Source organism: Thermobia domestica, unplaced genomic scaffold (genome assembly GCF_964235325.1).
Source record: "Thermobia domestica unplaced genomic scaffold, izTheDome1.hap1.1 HAP1_SCAFFOLD_441, whole genome shotgun sequence".
Lineage (NCBI taxonomy): Eukaryota > Metazoa > Arthropoda > Insecta > Zygentoma > Lepismatidae > Thermobia > Thermobia domestica.
In genome coordinates, this window is record NW_027656151.1 from 1 (window position 1) to 18,993 (window position 18,993).

The 18,993-nt window shown below is 36.9% G+C and overlaps 1 long non-coding RNA gene across 1 annotated transcript in view; it reads left to right on the top strand.

Annotated features, from left to right (window-relative positions):
- The first annotated feature begins 1,682 nt into the window (after positions 1 to 1,682).
- The window catches only part of LOC145676863 (uncharacterized), a 37,885-nt gene continuing 20,574 nt past the window's right edge, over positions 1,683 to 18,993 (top strand). Inside the window, exons 1-2 of the long non-coding RNA XR_014129493.1 lie at positions 1,683 to 1,765; positions 7,459 to 7,507. This is a non-coding gene — a long non-coding RNA (uncharacterized LOC145676863). The remainder of the gene's footprint in view (positions 1,766 to 7,458; positions 7,508 to 18,993) is intronic.

The window sequence follows — 18,993 nt, forward strand, 5'->3', positions numbered from 1 at the left end:
AATTGTGTGTTGTGATACGAGGCATTGTCTAAAACAATAACAGATCTGGGTGAAAGATTAGGAATTAGTTTTTCTCGAAGCCATTTCATGAAATTATCGCTGTTCATGTCATTGTGGTAGTTCCCTGATTTCGAATTAAATTTAAACATTAGTAAAGCATTAGGAACAGACCCATCCTTACCTCCGGCGTGAACTATCACAAGACGTTGTCCTTTGGACATAGGCACCCGAAAACATTTGCCAGAATCGTCTGACCAACCATATTCTGGAGTATGGGAACTATGTAAGTATGTTTCATCTACATATATGATTGCTCGTCCTTCCCGAATAAAATGCCTTATTTGTCTCAAGAACCGCGTTCTTTGAGCACGAATCTCTTGCTTTTCGGTTAAAATGGTTCTATTATTTGGTGTCTTCCTCCACTTAAAACCCAGCTTATGCAGTAAGCGTTTCAAACTCTCTTTACTACCCGCAAAATTTAATAATTCTTGTAATGTTGTGTGCAATTTGCTAAGTGTTGGCAGTTGCTTTTCACGCATAGCATAGTCATACACACACCTACGGATGACACATTCATCGAAATTGTCCACTGAAGATTTAGGTGTTGGTTTTGGTCTTCTCTTTCCAGGAGTAGAGAATGATGTGGAGGGCCCTTCTCACGACTCAAGAACTTCTCTTTCCTTCACAATTGCTCGAATTGTTCGTTCCGGGACCCTGGTTGCAGCTGCCGCTCTTTTACCAAAATGTTTAATTGGAATATTAACACCTTCACTAGCTTCCATCTTCAGAAATGAATGAACATTACTCACAATTTCTCTCGTTTGGCTATGTAAAATCTTTGTTTTCGATTTAGACAACACTGGAGGCATTGTGCAAATAAACGTTTTTACAAGCGTAAAACTTAAAAACTAGGAATAGGCTATCTACAAAACTTTAAACACTAAAAAAAAACACTCCAAGCTTTTTTTAAAAGGCCTGTCTTCACCACAGTTCGAAAAACGCGCGCACTTAGAAAAAGGCACTTCAACACCACTAATCTCTGTTGTCGTATGCTAATAAGTTTTTTTTAACAATGATTTTTCTAGAAAGAAATCTTGCAGAATACTCCTGCTTCTGAAAGGTATATTTTTGCTGCTTTTGTCTGCCGTTGGCAACACTACACTTTATTCAGCGAATTATAATTCAGCATGGAAAGAACAATATGCGTAATAATGAAAGGTGTCATGCGCAGTTGCCAAACTTACTTCAGCGAAAAGGAGAGAGAACGATATGGAACACAAATCCGCATAGGACTTTTAAATTATCTTTCCTCCTCGGTGTCAAGAATTTAACTGACTATTGTGGCAACATAGCAAGTGCTAGAAAAAAGGGGGCGAAGAAATGTATGTAAGAAGGGCGGGGTGTGAAGCATTTGTATCGCGGCAGAGACTTCTGTGTCGAGCTCTAATAATAATAATAATAATAATAATAATAATAATAATAATAATAATAATAATAATAATAATAAACTTAACAAATTTTTAAAAATCAAAATAAATGTACGATACTTAGATACGTTACAAAAAATATTAAGTAACAAAAAGACAAAATAATACTCTTTTCATAGTTATATTTGCAACAATGCATCAGTTGTCATAACAATATTTAAACTTAAATTCAGTAATCATTAAAAATAAAACCAACCGGGTTCTAGTGCCCGCGTCTATAAAGAAGGTGTATCGCGTGACATCGAAATGGAATTAAATGAAAGCAGTGTACACAGCGGGTAAGTAGGATCGCTTAATCTCTGTCTGATTGTGAACTTTTTAATCATATAATTAAGGCTACAGATAATTTTCCAACAAATGAAAAAATATATATATAATTTCTTCAAAAAATTGGGATCACATCGAACATCTAATACATTTATGCAAAACAATTTAAATTTATAAAACTGCAATAGTGTAACTTGTGAAATATAATTACATTCATTTAACATAAAAGGGTCAATCCATGCAAAGTGACCGAGAAAAAAGAAAAATTGCTGCTCGACCTTTTCAAAAAACAATTAATTATTTTACATCCCTTGGCGACATAGCGACTGCTGCCATTTTGCGTTTCTTTTTTCGATTTTAGGCGTTGACGTTGTTTTGAATATCTCAGCATTGACCTACCAAATTGAAAATTGCTTGACATCCCTAACTCGTGCAGAGGTGAAACTTTGACCTCTTAACATTTTTGCCTAAAACCACTTGAAGGGAATGATATCAGGGTCTACAGTAGCAACATTTTTGGACATTGAAGACATGTTTTTGATGAAGACATGTTTTGAAGAGGAAACAATTGACGTAGAAGTTTGAATTTGTGTGTGCATGTCGTCCGGGGTCATAAGTTAATACACAAAAATTTACAGACCTGTAGCTGCTTCCAAAGGCCTTAAAAAAAAGGGGGGGAATTATGCCAATTTGGCATATTTCACCGTCCAATATCTCCAATGGGCCTGGATGAAAAAATCTGAAATTTTGAGAATAGTTAGTTCTTTAGCATACCATGACACGCAACAAAGCGCGTTTTGTGTTTTTGAGCGGAAGGGGGTCAAAGTATTAAGTAATGACTTCGTACTCTAGGAGGTGTTTTGTTCATAAATTCAACTGGAAATTTGTTGTTGTGAAGAAAAATAAAGTAGGATGAATGGTTAGTCCAGTCCAGTCAAGGCTCTCAAGCTCGTTTCTTTCCTCTAGTTGTAACACTGTCTTATCACACCCACAGCAGCTGGTGAAGAATGCCGCTATCAGCAGAAGGCGAGGAAAGTCAAAATGCACACTTGGCAAAAAAAAAAAAAAAAAAAAAAAAAAAAATCCGTGAGTACTCCTTGCTCTTGCTGCTTGCTATATCAATGATATTCAATCATTATTATTCTTGTTTTAACTGTCAACTCATGCAGGAGACTGTTGTATAATTATATAATTTTAAGCGATGTTCAAAATATGAATTTGAAAATGAACAGAGTTGTTTTCAACATTGGGGGGACATATTTGAGACTTATTTTGGGGGGAAGGAGATGACACTCATATTACGGTAGATGAATCTGATTACTGAGGTGAACCTGTTGTATATTATATACTGGTATCAGGCGATGTAGATGAAGTAGTAGTACACATCAGTATTACAAATCAATGGCGTGAACTCATTATTTCAAATTGATTTATTGGGGGACAGTCCCATCCAGTTCCAAGATTGGGGGTACATGTCCCTTTCATCCCCCCGGGACTTGCGCCAGTGCTGCGAAGCATAGTATTTGTCACATTCTCGTGGAATATCCGGAATACTCAGACGTTAGAGAGCGTTTAGGGATAACTAACAATGCTGACCAATAATATTAGGTAGATTTTGGGGAATAACTCTGTTTTTAGTTACCATACTCTCGTTTTTGTTTGTAAGATGGGGATAGTTAACGGTTTACAAAGCTTTTTAGTTTTTACCTGATTATTATTATTATTATTATTATTATTATTATTATTATTATTATTATTATTATTATTATTATTATTATTATTATTATATTAATAATAACTGTTCTAATTTTATTTCATCTTCCTGTTTTATTAAATTTTTCATTGAGCTTATTAAGTATGTCTGTAAATATCATATTACTGATTGATAATCCGTTAAACTTGTCACTTATTGCATCGTGCTATATATATTTTAGACGGTTTCGGCTGCTTTACCTGCAATCATCAATAGATTTTTGAATACTTTATTGGAGAATCATCTCTCATCACAAAATGAAGTGACATTTTGCACTTTCCTGTGAACACTAATTGAAAAAAGATGTCACAAATCTTCAGCAAAATTCTTGTTCTTGAAACACTCTTCAAGCACGATTTCCTGTTTAAACTTGATAATGAAATTTGTACTTCTTTGACATTTACGAAGTAAAACACTGCTTTCTAATACTCTATACATATTAAGTGGAAGTTTAACTAATTATATTAACATACATGAAATAAGTACTGTTATATAATTGCTACTGATTTTTGACATTATTATGGTTAACTTACAACAAAACAAATAAGTGGGACATGAAATAAATGAAATGTAAGAAAGATACATAAATTACATTATGTTGACTGTAAAAATAAATGAATCAGTAGTTTTGAAAAGGTTTTGAGTCAGAAAATTTAGATTTTACTTTAGTCTAACGTCTTATTTATTTATTTTAGAACACCAATTGCTCACAACAAGTTCTTCATTTCGTATAATGACAAGAAAAATCTACTTTTTCAAACAAAAGTCGATCATTTCATGTCTATCAGGATTTTGAAAAATAAGCAGTTTTTGTATATCTTTTCATAACTATTTTTCTGACATGACTAGAGCAACCCAAAAGCATAAAAAGCATAATAGCGATTTACACATATGGTTGGTACCTTTTACATGGTTGTGGTTGTCTAAGGGTCCAGAAGAAACTAATTTTAAAAACATATTAAAGCATAATTTTAGAAAATAAAGCATAAAGCATAATTTAAAATATATAGCACAATTCTTGAAAAATTCTGTTTAACTGCCAGTTTAACATACTGTATTAATATTTTTTTTAAAAGAAAAAACAATATTTACAGCACAAAATTATTGAGAACATAACAATGCAACAATGAAAAGCTTATTTTTATTCCTGTAAACTTCTTTTCGGTGTAATCCTTTGATGTGGAGAAAAAAAGTAAAAGAAGAAGAAGACTTTCCACCAACAATGAATATTATACAAGAACTCCACACTGTATTGTTATGTATACCTCTTGAACTGAGCACTTTCTTTACTTTTTGGTGGCATCTTTTACTTTCCCTTTCTGTATATACGCACCTCTAAGGTGCACACAAGTAATAAGAAAAACAGACTCGAGCAGATATCTCTTTACAGTGCATTAAGTAGAAAGTTCATTAAATATGAAAGAAATTGGTTGCATAAAATATTAATAAATAGATCAAGATATTTAATATAGAGTAAATATTATACATTATACACGATTAATGTAAAACAATGATTGAAATTAACAATAAAGCATAATTTGGAAAAAATAAAGCATAATTAAACAAAAAATAAAGCATAATGTGGGTTGCTCTACTTATGACCTTTTCAAAACTACTGATTTAGATGAACCATGCTCACTAAACATACAGCATTATTAGTATATCAATGATTGACTCTAATATTTATACGAAAATTGGAATGTCTATTATAATGTAGGAACTAAAATACGAATATTTGTATTTTAATCCCTTTCCAATTTCAAATTTTCTTCTTTTTTCTTAAACACATCTCAGTCTCTCTCTTTTTTTTTTTTTTTACTTGAAATAAGTTCCTCTAATTTGGGAATACTATCAAATAGGTAGCATGAAATTGTGAATACTGACAAAATTAGAGAAGATGGAATGGTATCATATTAATCTATTGGGAAATACAGACCTGATTGGAGAAGATTTATAATTAAGAAAAAATAGAAATAGTGTAGCACCGGTCAAAAGTTTAAGACCACCTCAAATTTCAATGAACCACTACTGTGGACCTTCTATTTGGCACATTAACTTCCCAGCTGTGTATCACAGGTACTCCTGTCTAAAGCATAAAATTTGATAATTGGATTGCTGTCTGAGAGATACTGCAGATTATATGTCTAATTATATTTCTTAAAATGGACATCAAAAAAGGCATTTCGTAATAGATATTGCATAATGTAAACAAAAAGCTGGTACATGAGACAATATTTTGAATTTATTTGAAAGATATACACATAGGAGGACAATGCAGTGACAAATTTGAATGGATAACAAGTTGTAAATGTTTTGTGGTTCTTTCTAGCTTGTTGATATGTTAACGTTTAAAAAGCGAAAAGTAATTTTGAAAAGTGTTTACAACGGCCTTTATACGTCCTGTGTTCATATTGTCATTCAATGGAAGCGAGAGGCCGCGGTGGTTCAGTGGTAGAGCGTTCACCTCTGATACATGGGGTCACAGGTTCAAACCCTGCTCCCGCCAAGTGAACTTTGTGGTGGACAAACACCGTGTGCATGGGTTTTCTCGGGGTTCTCCCGTTTCCTTTCACGTTCTTCATCCCACCATTTCATCCCATTTCTCATCATCACCGTCTCCTTTAGCCTAGCCGGCATAATCGTGGAACGTAAAACTCAAAAATTTCGTTTTCAATGGAAGCGTAGTGCTCGTTGTTACTGATCCAATGAGTGACAGTTGGTCATACGAAGTTTTTGAGAGCGCTTTTTAAAATACAGTTACTTTTGTGTTTTTAAACCTTTATATATCAACAAACAAGAAAGAACACAAAACATTTACAACTTCTTGTCTTCTTAAACTGATGCCACTGCCTTATGCCACTGCCTTCTATGTGTACAGGGTGATTATAATTAAAGTCCCACTTTCAAAATGCTGTAAAAAAAACTGATCGAAATGACTCTTGAACTGAACGTACTTAAAGAAACGATATGGCGAAGAAAAAGGTTCCAAAGTGTGTCAATAGATAGTGCTGTACGACCTTGCAGCGGCGGATGGGCTTTCTACTAACAGTGCCACAAGTGTTGATTGACTTAGAAGTTATTTTTTCTTCACAAAACCGAAACATTCATGCCCATTGAACAGTACAGTTGGTTTAATGTGTAACTTATGCCAAAGCCGACGTATTTCTATTCAAAATGTCACTTGTAGCCGAATTCACTTTCGTTATGCAGCTTACAGCGCCATCTATTGATACATTTTGGAACTTTTTTCTTATGCCATACCGTTTCTCCTTTCTTCAAGTACTTAAAGTCATTCTGACCAATGGTTCTTTTTTTAACAGCATTTTGAAAGTGGCACTTTAATTATAATCACCCTATGTATATGTCAAATAAAACCAAAATATTGCCTCATCTTTCAGCCTTTGTTTACATTATGCAATATCTATTACAAAATGATTTTTTTTGGTATCCACTTGAAGAATTATAAATTAGACAAAAAATCTGTAGTACCTCTCAGACCGCAATCCAACTGTTGTCAAATTCTTTGCTTTGAACAGAAGTACCTGTGATGCACAGCTAAGAAGTTAATGTGCCAAATAGAAGATTCATAGTAGATGTTCACTGAAATCCGCAGCAGGCCCGTATTCAGGGGGTCTAGACCCCCTAAATTTTTACTGCCCCCTAAAATTTTCACGATAGGTTTGCAAATGAACTATAATATGGTGATGAACTATAATATAGTTGGATTGGGCCCCCTAACTTCTACGTGCCCTCCCTACATTTTTGGGCTGGTTACCGGCCTCATCCGCGGTGGTCTCGTGAATTTTTGACTGGTACTGTATTTTTACAGTTAATTTGAATTAGTAATTAAATTCCCAAAATACAGGAACTTGAGGATCGATTAAGTAATATACTATGAACAGATGCTGTGTTTCTATTTTATATTCACTTATTTACAACTTATTCTTACAGATTTTTCCATCTTGTGTTGGGCCTGTAGTTTACCTCTGTTGTCGTCTCGGTGAGTACTTACGTTTTTGCTTTTCAGTTTCTGTATACACATCGAAAGTTTCTGATAGAGTAGCAAATTAATTTCTCGGGTAAATCTGTAATAGTGACTGTATAAAATAAGGCTTTGTAGATCTTAAAATAGGCGTATACAGTAAAATATTAGTGCAGGAATTTTAGGTCAAAATTAGGGGTTTATACAAAAAATTCATACAAACAAGGAACTTTGCACAGTTATAGTACTTGACCTCCTTATCTACATACTAAGATTGACGTTGAGCTTTGACCGCCATATTTTAAAAATGGCCGCCGATTTTAAGTTTTTCGCCGATATCTCCACAATGAGTAGAACGTAAACTATAAAGAGTGATGATATGTAGAGAATGGAAAAACACATATTTTTGTGTATAATACATAGTTTTAAGTTATGGGAACTGTATTTTGTGCTGATAGTACGGTTTCTCTGGCAGAATTCGATCACCGTATATTATATATTTACTCAAATTATGCATTAAAATGAAGATATAAAATGAAGATATATATATTATAAGTGGCTTGTAAATCACACAGTAATAACATTTGTAAATCAAGTGGCGGTTCGTAAAGTTTAAAATAAATGTAATTAATTTGTAGTAGACATAAACGTTTATTGAGCATAGTTTATTTTTCTTAACAAATCTCTAACTTTGACTTAATATTTCTGCATCGTTTATATTGGTTTGAAAGCTGCCACTACCTTCTAATATCTAAGGATGCTAAAAATACATTAGAATACAAGAACTTATACTGAAAATTATTATTAAAAATATGTTCTAAAGCTTGTTCTTTTGTCTATGTAATTTAAATATTAAATGCATATAATCCATCCTCATTTTGTTGGAAAGTAGAATATCTGGGTAGTTATCACACAAAACACCCTGGCAATAACCGCTCATGGGCGAACAAGACAGTCCAGCGTTGAGACAAACACAATTCTTCTTACAATTATCTTTACACCCACAAGATATTATGTGCAATAACTCAGAAGTAGCAGGTTCCAGATCTGAGTAAGAAGGCAGCAATTTACCTACACCGGCCCGTAAAGTGATAATTTGTAATCCCAAAAATTTAATTTGTTGTTTAATGTGTTGTCGCGCTAGAAAAAAAGCTTATGCCTGTTACATCATTTTATTGTCAGTTTTTTACGCTACTGTATAATTCAGAAAAACGGTATGATTATAGTTAATATCCATGGCATCTTTTGGAAGCATTCGTGTTCCTCACAAACAAAATTGTATAATTTAGTTTTGTTTAAAGAAAGCATTCTTTATTCCTTACACAGGCTTATGATTGCATTTCTTGCACTTGAGGATATGAAAAAAAAGAGGAGAAAGAGAGAGAGAGAGAGAGAGAGAGAGAGAGAGAGAGAGAGAGAGACAATACTCTAAAAAGAAACACACACAAATACTAGAACACTAATTTAACATCAGCTTTATCTTCATGACGAGTTATTCTACTTCGTTCGCTGTAACTGTAAGGCTGTAGGTCGCGCATGTTTTTTTTCTGTTCCTGACTCATAGACACACTCGAAGGAATTGAAGTTCGTCTGCTGTGAAGAAACGGAGAGGGGAGAATAAGCGTACCATACCATAAACTGATAACAATTGCTGTTACTAATAACACTCTAATCTTGAATAAATACGTCTATTAAAAGATACTATCAATAAGATATTTCCATATTATATTGTTTCGGTTCTTGTTAACATGAAAATTATGCACTTTCTATAATGTTCTGTAAAAAAAAAAGATGGATGGGATGGGATTCGATCTGGTGTCAAAACAGTATAAGAACTAAAGTCCGCCGCGCTACTGACTTTTTTTTTTTAATTTCCGGAAAACATGTTACATGACCAAGCTATTTAGCATATCACATTGATGCTTTGTAGACGTGATATTGTCACTGAACAATGTTAATTTACAAAGAAATTGAAAGGTACAATAACAAAGAAAAAATCAATTGTCAAATATTACCTGTAAAAAGCGAGCGAAGAGTTGTTGTTCTTGAGATTGAGTGAAAGTCTTTTTTCTTACCCTGTTGAGATACTCTACATATAGGCGAGGATCACAATAAGGTCTGTATTGGTCTATAAAAAGAATAGTAGTACCAATTAACCAAACTACTGCATGTCGTTTCATAGGAGGATACCACTGAAAGTCAGGGAAGAAGAGAATAGTAGATGTAAAGGCGGACGCTGGACAGCGGCAAATTAGTCCGAGAAAGCCGCATAGCCTCTGCCACACAGGTTGAGTGTTAACACAAGAAGTATAGCGATGCTCCAGAGTATCTATGTGCGAACACAAGTCACAAAGTTCGGATGTACTGCGACCTATTTTAGCAAGTCGTACGTTGGTAACTACGAGATTATTCACAATGCTATACCAAACGTCCGTGGCTCGTCCCATGAGGTATGGTGCATGAATTGTTTTCCAAATAATCATCCAATTACGCTCTGGTGTTCGTTGCTGGCATAGGGGTATGACACTTTGAATAGTCGGCGCAAGTAACACAGTATAGAGGAGTTTTGGGGTCCAATGTTCCGGCATATCCTCAAAAGGCACTGTGGACCATGCGAGTGCTAACTGTAAAATATACGAAGGACACACATTTGGAAAGCGAACATATGCGGGATTGTTGTTAGGCCAGAGATGAGGCACCCAACAATGAAGCTATTGCGCTGTCTGTGGTGCCAATAGTTCAGTGTCCATATGCATCTTGGCTGTGGCCATATATAATGCTAGGCATTTGTGTCGGACACTAAAAAGATCAAAACCTCCTTGATTACATTGAAGATAGAGCACCTGCCTTTTCACACGAAACATGTAAGTTTTCCAAATGAACCATCCATAGAGTGAATCAATTTGGCGCGCATATTTTTCTGGCAATGGAAAAAGGCGGGCAGTGAACCATAACTTTGAGCTGACATACACATTTAAATATTGAATTTTCTGAGCAAGCGTGAGAGAGCGCAGGCGAGTGTCTGCCAGATGCATACGCAAAGTTCGAAGTAATGGGCTCCATACGTGATCATAGGAAGGAGTCAGGTCAGCTGTGAAAGGAACACCTAAAATAGTCTTGTTAGTTGTGTGATCAAATGCTTGGAACAAATGTTCTGGTAACAAAGTATGAAAGTTGTTTACAGAAAGGATGGTTGTTTTCCGCATGTTGAGATGAAGGCCGCTTGCGCGCGAGAACAGCTCCACTTGCTGTGACGCACACATGAGTTGTTGAGAGGTTGAGCAAGAAATAGTTAGATCATCCATGAAGGCAATGGCTGTTAATTGCCGAAAGGGATGAGTGTCGCCCGCATTAAGCGTCGACAATCGATGGAGTAAAGGCTCAAGGGCAAGACAAAACAGAAGACCTGAAAACGAACATCCTTGACGAACTCCTCGAAGGAGTTCAAACGGTGGAAGAAGATGCCCATTTATTTGTAGCTGCGAGGTCGCTCCTGCGTATATGTGACGTATTACAGATATAATTTGGGCAGGAAAGTTGTATCCTTGCAAGACCCTGTATAAATAGTCGTGTGACACGGTGTCGAAAGCTTTGTGGAAATCGCAAGCTAATAAACCTACTGGGAGTCGTTTAAATTTGAAATAGGCTAGAATATCTCGAATGGTTGCAAGAGCTGTATGGATGTTCCGTTCAGAATGAAGCGCCGTTTGAGCTGAACTGATGTAAGGTTGGACAATCTTCTTGATACGTTGAGTCATCATAGCAGTGAAGATTTTATAGTCTGTATTGAGCAGAGTGATAGGTCGATAGTCAGCAACTCCAGTTTGGTTTCCTCCTTTGGGTATTAAAATAATGATTCCTTCGTGCTGATACATTGGACCACCTTGCAACAAAAAGTTATATATATTGCATAGGGTCGGACCTAGTAAAGGAAAAAATGACACATAAAGCTGGTAGATCAATCCATCTCTTCCAGGCGCCGTGCATCGCTTGACCGTGCGGAGAACGTCCTGTATTTCTTGAACCGTGACAGGTGTGATAAGTTGTTGTCGTTCTTCATCGGAAAGGCTGTGTGGAATGCTGGCAACAAAGGGATCTGACAACGAGGTATCGCATTGCTGAAGTGAGTACAGTTGGGTATAAAATTCCTGAAAATGGGCATAGAGTCCATCAGCTGTCGTAAAGGTTATGCCAGTCGTGGACGTCACCTCTGTGATACATTGTAAATTTTGGCGTCGTAACCTATGTATGTAATGGTATAAGGAGACAGGTTCCGCAACCATTCTGCCTGGTGTCCCTTCGTGAACGCAGACACTGAGAGAATGTTCCAACTGTAGCTGTTTTAAGTGATGTTTCACTCGCATGATGGCGGCCATATTTGAAATACTGCTTGGTTGTTTCCAGAGATCGCATAAGGTGGCATATAAGAATTCAAAAGTTTCTCTATATCTCTGACGTTTTTGTTTGCCCATTCCTTGAAAAAACAAACGAATTTGGGGTTTGACAAAATGACACCACCACATATTTATATTCGGATAAACTGTCTGGGTACGTGTCCACTGTTCCCATCTATAAGCAAAGAGTTGTTGTATTACGTCATCAGTTAAGAGCTGACTATTTAATTTCCAAAAAGGACGACCATACAACCGGGGAATGTTCTGAGGAAATCGCAATATGAGCTTTAATGATGAGTGATCCGAAAAGCTCAAAGGTAAATTTTGAATGTCAAACACGCTAGAAAGATATTCTTTTGAAATAAAACACATATCTAAGCGAGACTGAACTCGCGCCGACTTATATGTGGCTTGGTGATTATGATGAGTATATAACCAAATATCAGCGAGACCTAGTTGAGTGACGAACTTTTGGAAAGCTAAACATGGATTAAAAATACCAGTTGTGTCCTGGGGGACATAATACAGTTTGTGTCCCCGAGAAGAAGGAGTGGGTAACGTGTGGTGGGTAACAGTGATACAACCTCTTCCGCATAAAAGCGCTCGCGGGCCACACGTTGAGCTGTTCCAGAAGGCCCGTAAACACAGAGGATACACAACTTGTCTACGACACAACTAATCGCTCTACAAGACGAGGAGAGTTGTATGTGTGAAGCTACTAGTCCTCGTTTTAATAAAATTGCTGTACCTAACACGTTGGGAGCCACATTCGTTATTGCTGTATAATTGTAAACAAATGATAGATCACTAAAGGTCAGTTCTTGAAGGCAATATATGTCACAATCTTGCTCGAGTAAAAACTGGGCTAAAACCTGTTTATTGGCCATGCTACTAAGAGAATTAATGTTCAAAGTCATATATGAACGTCCGTTAACACTGGCTATCATCTTATAAACACATAAGATATAAACAAAAACATGTTTTAAAACGCCTATCCAAACAGTGACCCTTGTATAGACATAGCACCAAAACGTCCAACCGCCGTAACTGGAGGCGATTAATAGTAAACAGAACACAATCGTAACTCACCTGTTTATGTGTGTGAACAAGGCAAGAAATATTGCTCGGGAGTACAGGCTGTGGACCATGGAACAATCATAACACTAACCCCAATAATAATAAGAATAAAAACACTGCCACAGTGCGACAAGAACCAGAAGCACGTTATAATCACAAACACCTTGGATTCCTTCTTGTTGTGTAGCGCTTATCTAGACACAACTTCCGTACACCATAGACTCACAGTTAACATCCTGAAGGTCACCTTGAAACTCACGTTCTTTTGTTTTTCGTTTTTTAACATGTTTTACGGATAATATTGGAGAAACACTATGTACGGCACTACTCGCGTCACTAGAAGGTGGAGGGGAGAGAGAACGAGCCGACATATCCGTGTTAATGTCATGCTCATCCGTTAGTGCCACGGTCGTCTGTTCTGGAAGCACGTTAGGAGTAGGAGATAGGCTTCTATCACGAAGGTCGTGGATGCAATCATCGTTGTTGGTATTTTGCATATTCTGGTTCTTTTCGTCGTTAACTTCCTTGAGTATGGTTCGAGGTTTTAGTACACTAGCCATAGTTTGCGATGTCAACATTAGCGGTGGAAATTCTGTGGCCGTAAGAGCGGGAGGTTCTGGGACGGAGTCCCGCGTATCATCCACACTGGGAACTAGGGAAATGGGATTTCGGGCAGGTCCCGAATTTGTTTCATGTAACGTGGACACTTTCCGAAGATCCGTCATCACTGCTGGTTCGATGTCTGGGTTCATTAGACGAGCTGGACGCCGGCGCTTTGGGCAGAAAGAGATAAGATGTTGCAAGGAACCACAAAAATGGCAAGTTTGAAGTTGACCTCCGTAAGATACACAGCATTTCACAGTATCAATAATGAGTCTGGTAGGAATGTGTTTTTTCAAGGTCATAGAAAACACTCGATTGCCATTATAGATACGTGTAGGAAAAATAGTATTCCATACTTCATGCTCAATTTTGAGTATGTCACCATAGTCACTTAACACTTGAGACACTTTCTCATCGGGATAATCGAAAGGGAGGTCCATGATCTTTACACGGGTAACATGTACTTGTGCATCCAGAATGTAAACATCACTGGTGGTCTGATCGAAATGGGTAAAAGACAGTTTTTCCGGTGCGTGGTCGAGAAATTGTTTATGTAAGGCACTAGTTTTGAATTGAATGTACATGCTGTAGTCCTCATTGTGCAATTGTAAGGCTTGATGATCCTGGAATATATTCTCGAAATGTATACATAACCAGGAATATAAATCGGCTGGCGAAGGTCGTTTACTGCGCGTGGTTTTGTCAAAAACAAATTTGACTGAGTTTTTCCTATGTTCTTGCATTGCTGGTCTCGAACTTGATTACAGTACTTCTCAAACACAAAACAAAAATCACTGAATTAGAGTGCACACACTAAATGTAAGAAAAACAAAGTCACTTGCTTAAACAAACTTAGTAACACAGGTATTCGGAGCTGTACTTCCACACGTCCGCTCCGTTCAACCGTCTGTCGACTTGACCACACAGACTACCTTTTATTGCCTGACTTTCTCTTAATAAATAAATGCTCATGGCTATAAAGCATGTCACTTCGAAACTTAAGACACCAGTGTACTACATCTTGGTTACAGAAGCTAATTTATATTTGATAGACAATTTACACCCTAGGTTTAAGCAAATAATGCAATATTTTACTCCACTTTCCAGTTCCTTGATTCAACTCTCCCCTACCAATCGTTTTATTCCCTCTGCAATCGTGCTTTGCTACTGCAAAAATTCCTCGCAAGGATTATTGCCAATATACACAAAACCGAGCATAATTTTGTTTTTTGCTTATAGTTTTTTTATTATTTTATTTATTTATTTATTTTTTTTTGGAAATGCCTTCTTAGATGGATTGCTTTCTATTATCTCCACTTACTAATAACTGAATTTTAACCACAAACGTAAGGAAAATGGAATAATTGCGAAAAATCGTGGATTACAGTATACGCGCAATTTGTTTTGAGCATGAGGGTACATTTATTAATGTAGGATTATCTTAATTTAGTGGCGTAATTAGTTTTATTGCGCCCTGGATCGATCGATCATCGATTTACTCATATCCGTCCCCTGCCCCACGCATTTCAGCTGCTGTGTAATATATAGGGGTAAAAGTGGATCTGAAAAGGTAAGGGATGTTAGGTACCTTCATGACGTCACGCTGTCCTGTCTATTTATACCCATTCTAATTTTTTAGGAACTGGGGAGACGCCGTATATTTTTTGGAGGCGGGGGACATTCCCCGCGTTTCCCTCACTTTTACCGCTGGTTATATATATAGGTGGAACCCGGAAGGGGGCGCTCATTGCAATGACTCATTATGCGAAACTTTCACTAGGCAGCTAGCTAGACAAACATTGCAGTGACGAGTGTCCGGGTATCGCCCAGTGGGGCGTCTCTCTCCGTGAGGAGTAAAATATATCCGTAGTCCGTAGTAGTAGTCCGTAATGAAGCGCTTGTTCCAAGGCTGTGGGAAAAAAGTTTCAAATTTCTCTCAAAAGGAAGATTCTGAGTGCGTTCTCCACTCATTGCAGATAATGTATGCGTTTCCAGTTCATGGTAATCCTTGATTCTTTCGTGTTGAACAACGTGGCTTTCCTCAGTGCCGCCTCCAGAAGGCGGGGATAAACACTTATTATGAAGCACTGCAGTTCATATGTTTAGTTAACGAATCGAATATCGAAAAATGACTCAAGTTTATTTTTCAGACCTGGTCCCCTCCTCAACAATTCCAGAATCAGCCCCCGGTTACCAATTAACTGCTTATAGTCATAATTAGAGGTCTGCGCGGATGCGGATATCCGCGGATATATCCGCATCAAAATGGGTATTTGCGGATATGTATCTATTTTCTGTGCGGATAGCGGATAAGGTTGCGGATAATGTTTCCTACATTTTTCTACCTAAAAATGCTGTGAATTTTCTGATAATGGTGGAAAGAGCACTAGAAACGTTCGTTTTGAATTAAGTTTTAAAACCAGTTGAAAAATACTAAAATCAAAATACAAGTGTGTTTGAAGCTTGTGGCTCAGTGACAGCGAAGAGACAAAAAATGACACGAGAGATTTGTCCTTTTATTGCTGTTTTCAATATTTTTAGAAGCCGTTTTGTAGGTGAATGACATCTCTGACCTAAACAGAAAGAAACGACAGGCCCCATCGCTACTCCTCAAGTACCGCTCTTTGCTGTAAAAAAGAAAAATAATTGCCGCCAAACCCCTCTGATAAAGCTGAAAATTTTCAGACCATTCGCCTTGAAGAGGAAGAAATGTCTTCAAATAAAGTTTTTCTAGCCTGAGAGGTCAGGAACCAAAACCCTAATTTAAAACAACGCATCCCCTTCCGTAAACTGAAAACTGGTCAGCAGAATTATCTTTGCCTTTTGTGACAAACTGGAGAAGCGCGTAGGTCACCGAAACAGTAAACAAATCACATCATACGCTCATCTTTCTCTCTCCCTCTCACTTAAAAAAAAAGAAAAAGAAAAAATATTCTTCACTGTTTCCTTTGAAGTACAGCAGATACTGAATGCATATTTGCAACCCCACAGATGTCTTTCTTCGGTGAAATGCCACGGACCTCAATGAACATTCCGAGGCATTGGAGTTTTATAACAGTAATTGTTTCTCTCTTTCTTTCTTCTTATGTGTATATGTATGTATGTTCTGGGCCTCTGGTAAAGAAAGAAAGAACAACCAATGCGTTTTTTCTCCTAGCCTAGATGTGTCCAACAATGAGTGGGGGCTGCAAAGAAAAGCAGTAAATTCTAAACCTCCTCTATTGCCTCTTCCCGAAATTAAAGTCATAGACTCCTATTTGTATTCGAAGTTATTTTCACTTCTAGTTTCAGTAAAAGCGTAGTTATGAAAGCTTGAGTTAATTTTGAGTTTAACGCCCCGTTCAGCAGCGAGGCTATATGAGACGTGGACCTACTGGTTAACGTGGAATCCGAACCACATGAGCTCCCACCGGGAATTGAACCCGGGTCTCCCACGCCAAGGCGCTTACGCTAACCGCTTAGCCACGAATGAGCTTGGTCGTGAAAGCATGCATTGTATTGCGTTGTTAGTTTCGTCACTTATTATTTTTTTTTAATTTAGTGCAATTACTGATGCTAGTATCAGTTCGGGATATGTGGATGTGTTTGCGGTCCTGTGTGTGTGTGTGTTTTTTTTTTATTTCTTAATAACGATTATTTCTATTTCGCCTTTGTGTTTTGAACAAATGTGCCTTTTTTAATGAATAATGATGAAGTTTATAAACTTAGTGACGTGCTCTAAAATTAGTTGATTGAGGCGATATTACCTACGTGGCATTATTTTGGTCCGATATCTGTATTTGAAGATCTTGGGTAAGTACATAAATCGTTCATTAATTTCTAATTTGTATCTCCACGGTTTATATTGCATTTTATTTATCGTAGTTGGTATTTGATAACAAGGAAACTGATATAATATATTGTTTCGTTTGATTCAGAAAACTACGTGTATTATAGAATATGTAAGTTGTTTATATTTGCTACCTCATTATCTGGGGGTGCGGGTGCGGATAGAGATGTTGTGGATGCGGGTGCGGATAGAGATGCTGCGGATGCGGTACGGATGCGGATGCGATATTTTGTATCCGCGCAGACCTCTAGTCATAGTGTATTTATAACAAGATTCCTTCCACTTTAAAAAAACAAAACATCTGGTTTCAATAAAGCAGTCAAGTTCTACCTACTCGAGCACTGTTTCTATTCTGTAGAAGAATATCTCGCCTGTAGTAAATAATGTTTATAGTATATATATTTTGTATATCTATAATGTAAAGTTTTATTAATTGTTATGTTGTTTTATATCGATGTATGTAAATTAGAATAATGAAAAATTGTACCTTTTTTGTTTTACATAAATTCACACTATTTTAATATTGCATGTAGATTTGAATCTATACATATGTACACATTCAATGTTATGACGTGTCCAACTCAGACGTTCACGTTGTGAACAATTTGTATGAAAAAGGATGAAAATAAATACAATACAATACAATACAATACCTTTTGAAATGTTTTCAAATGTTCTTTGCATAAGGAGAAGTTTTCCGTATTCTTTTTTTCGCTCTTGCGTCCTTTTACTGTGCGCCCTGGAGCAACTGCTCCACTCGCTGCATTGTTACGCCACTGTCTTAATTCGTTTAAATTTATAGAGAATTTACGTGTGACTCATATATCCACGAATGTATTAATAGTCTTGATGATTATGCATATTTTGACACTCTCATCTGAACCGTCATTAGGTTTCTTCACATTTTCACACATTGTAACACCATTTTATAACCTAAACATGCTTTATGCGGGCTCGTTCGCAGAGCTTGGAGGGGGGTGTTACATAAAGTTTGGGAGGGTAACACCCCTCCATTGGGGGGGGTCTGTCGGAATCCCTGAATTTTACAATTTTCTTCAAGTTCATTAATTTTAACTTTATAACAAATCACGTTTCCCTGTACTAAAAGTTTTGAAAGTTTCAATGAAATTTTGTGTATTTATATGGTCCAGATTATATAGCCACGCAGTTTTGCCTCTTTTCTGTTCTCAGCTAGCGTAGTGAATTCCTGGTCAAACCATGGTTTGTTCCTTTGTATTTCCACGTGCCTCGGTTTCTCTCATGCTGAAATTTTAATTCTATCCTAATTTCAACACTAGTGCATTCAGATCCTTTTAAAACTGATCTTTGGTGGCTAAGCGGTTACCGTACGCGCCTCTGGCGTGGGAGACTCGGGTTCGATTCCCGGCGGAAGCTCATGTGGTTCGGATTTCACGTTAATCAATAAGTCCACGTCTCATATAGCTTCGCTGCTGAACGAGACGCTAAACTCAAAATCAACTCAACCTTCTAAAACCGAGAATCTATTCGACACTTCAATCTGATATACTCCTTTCGCCTGCCTCTCTGTTAAAATAAACAAATATATAAACGTATCCGTTTTAGGTGATGAATATTTTCTT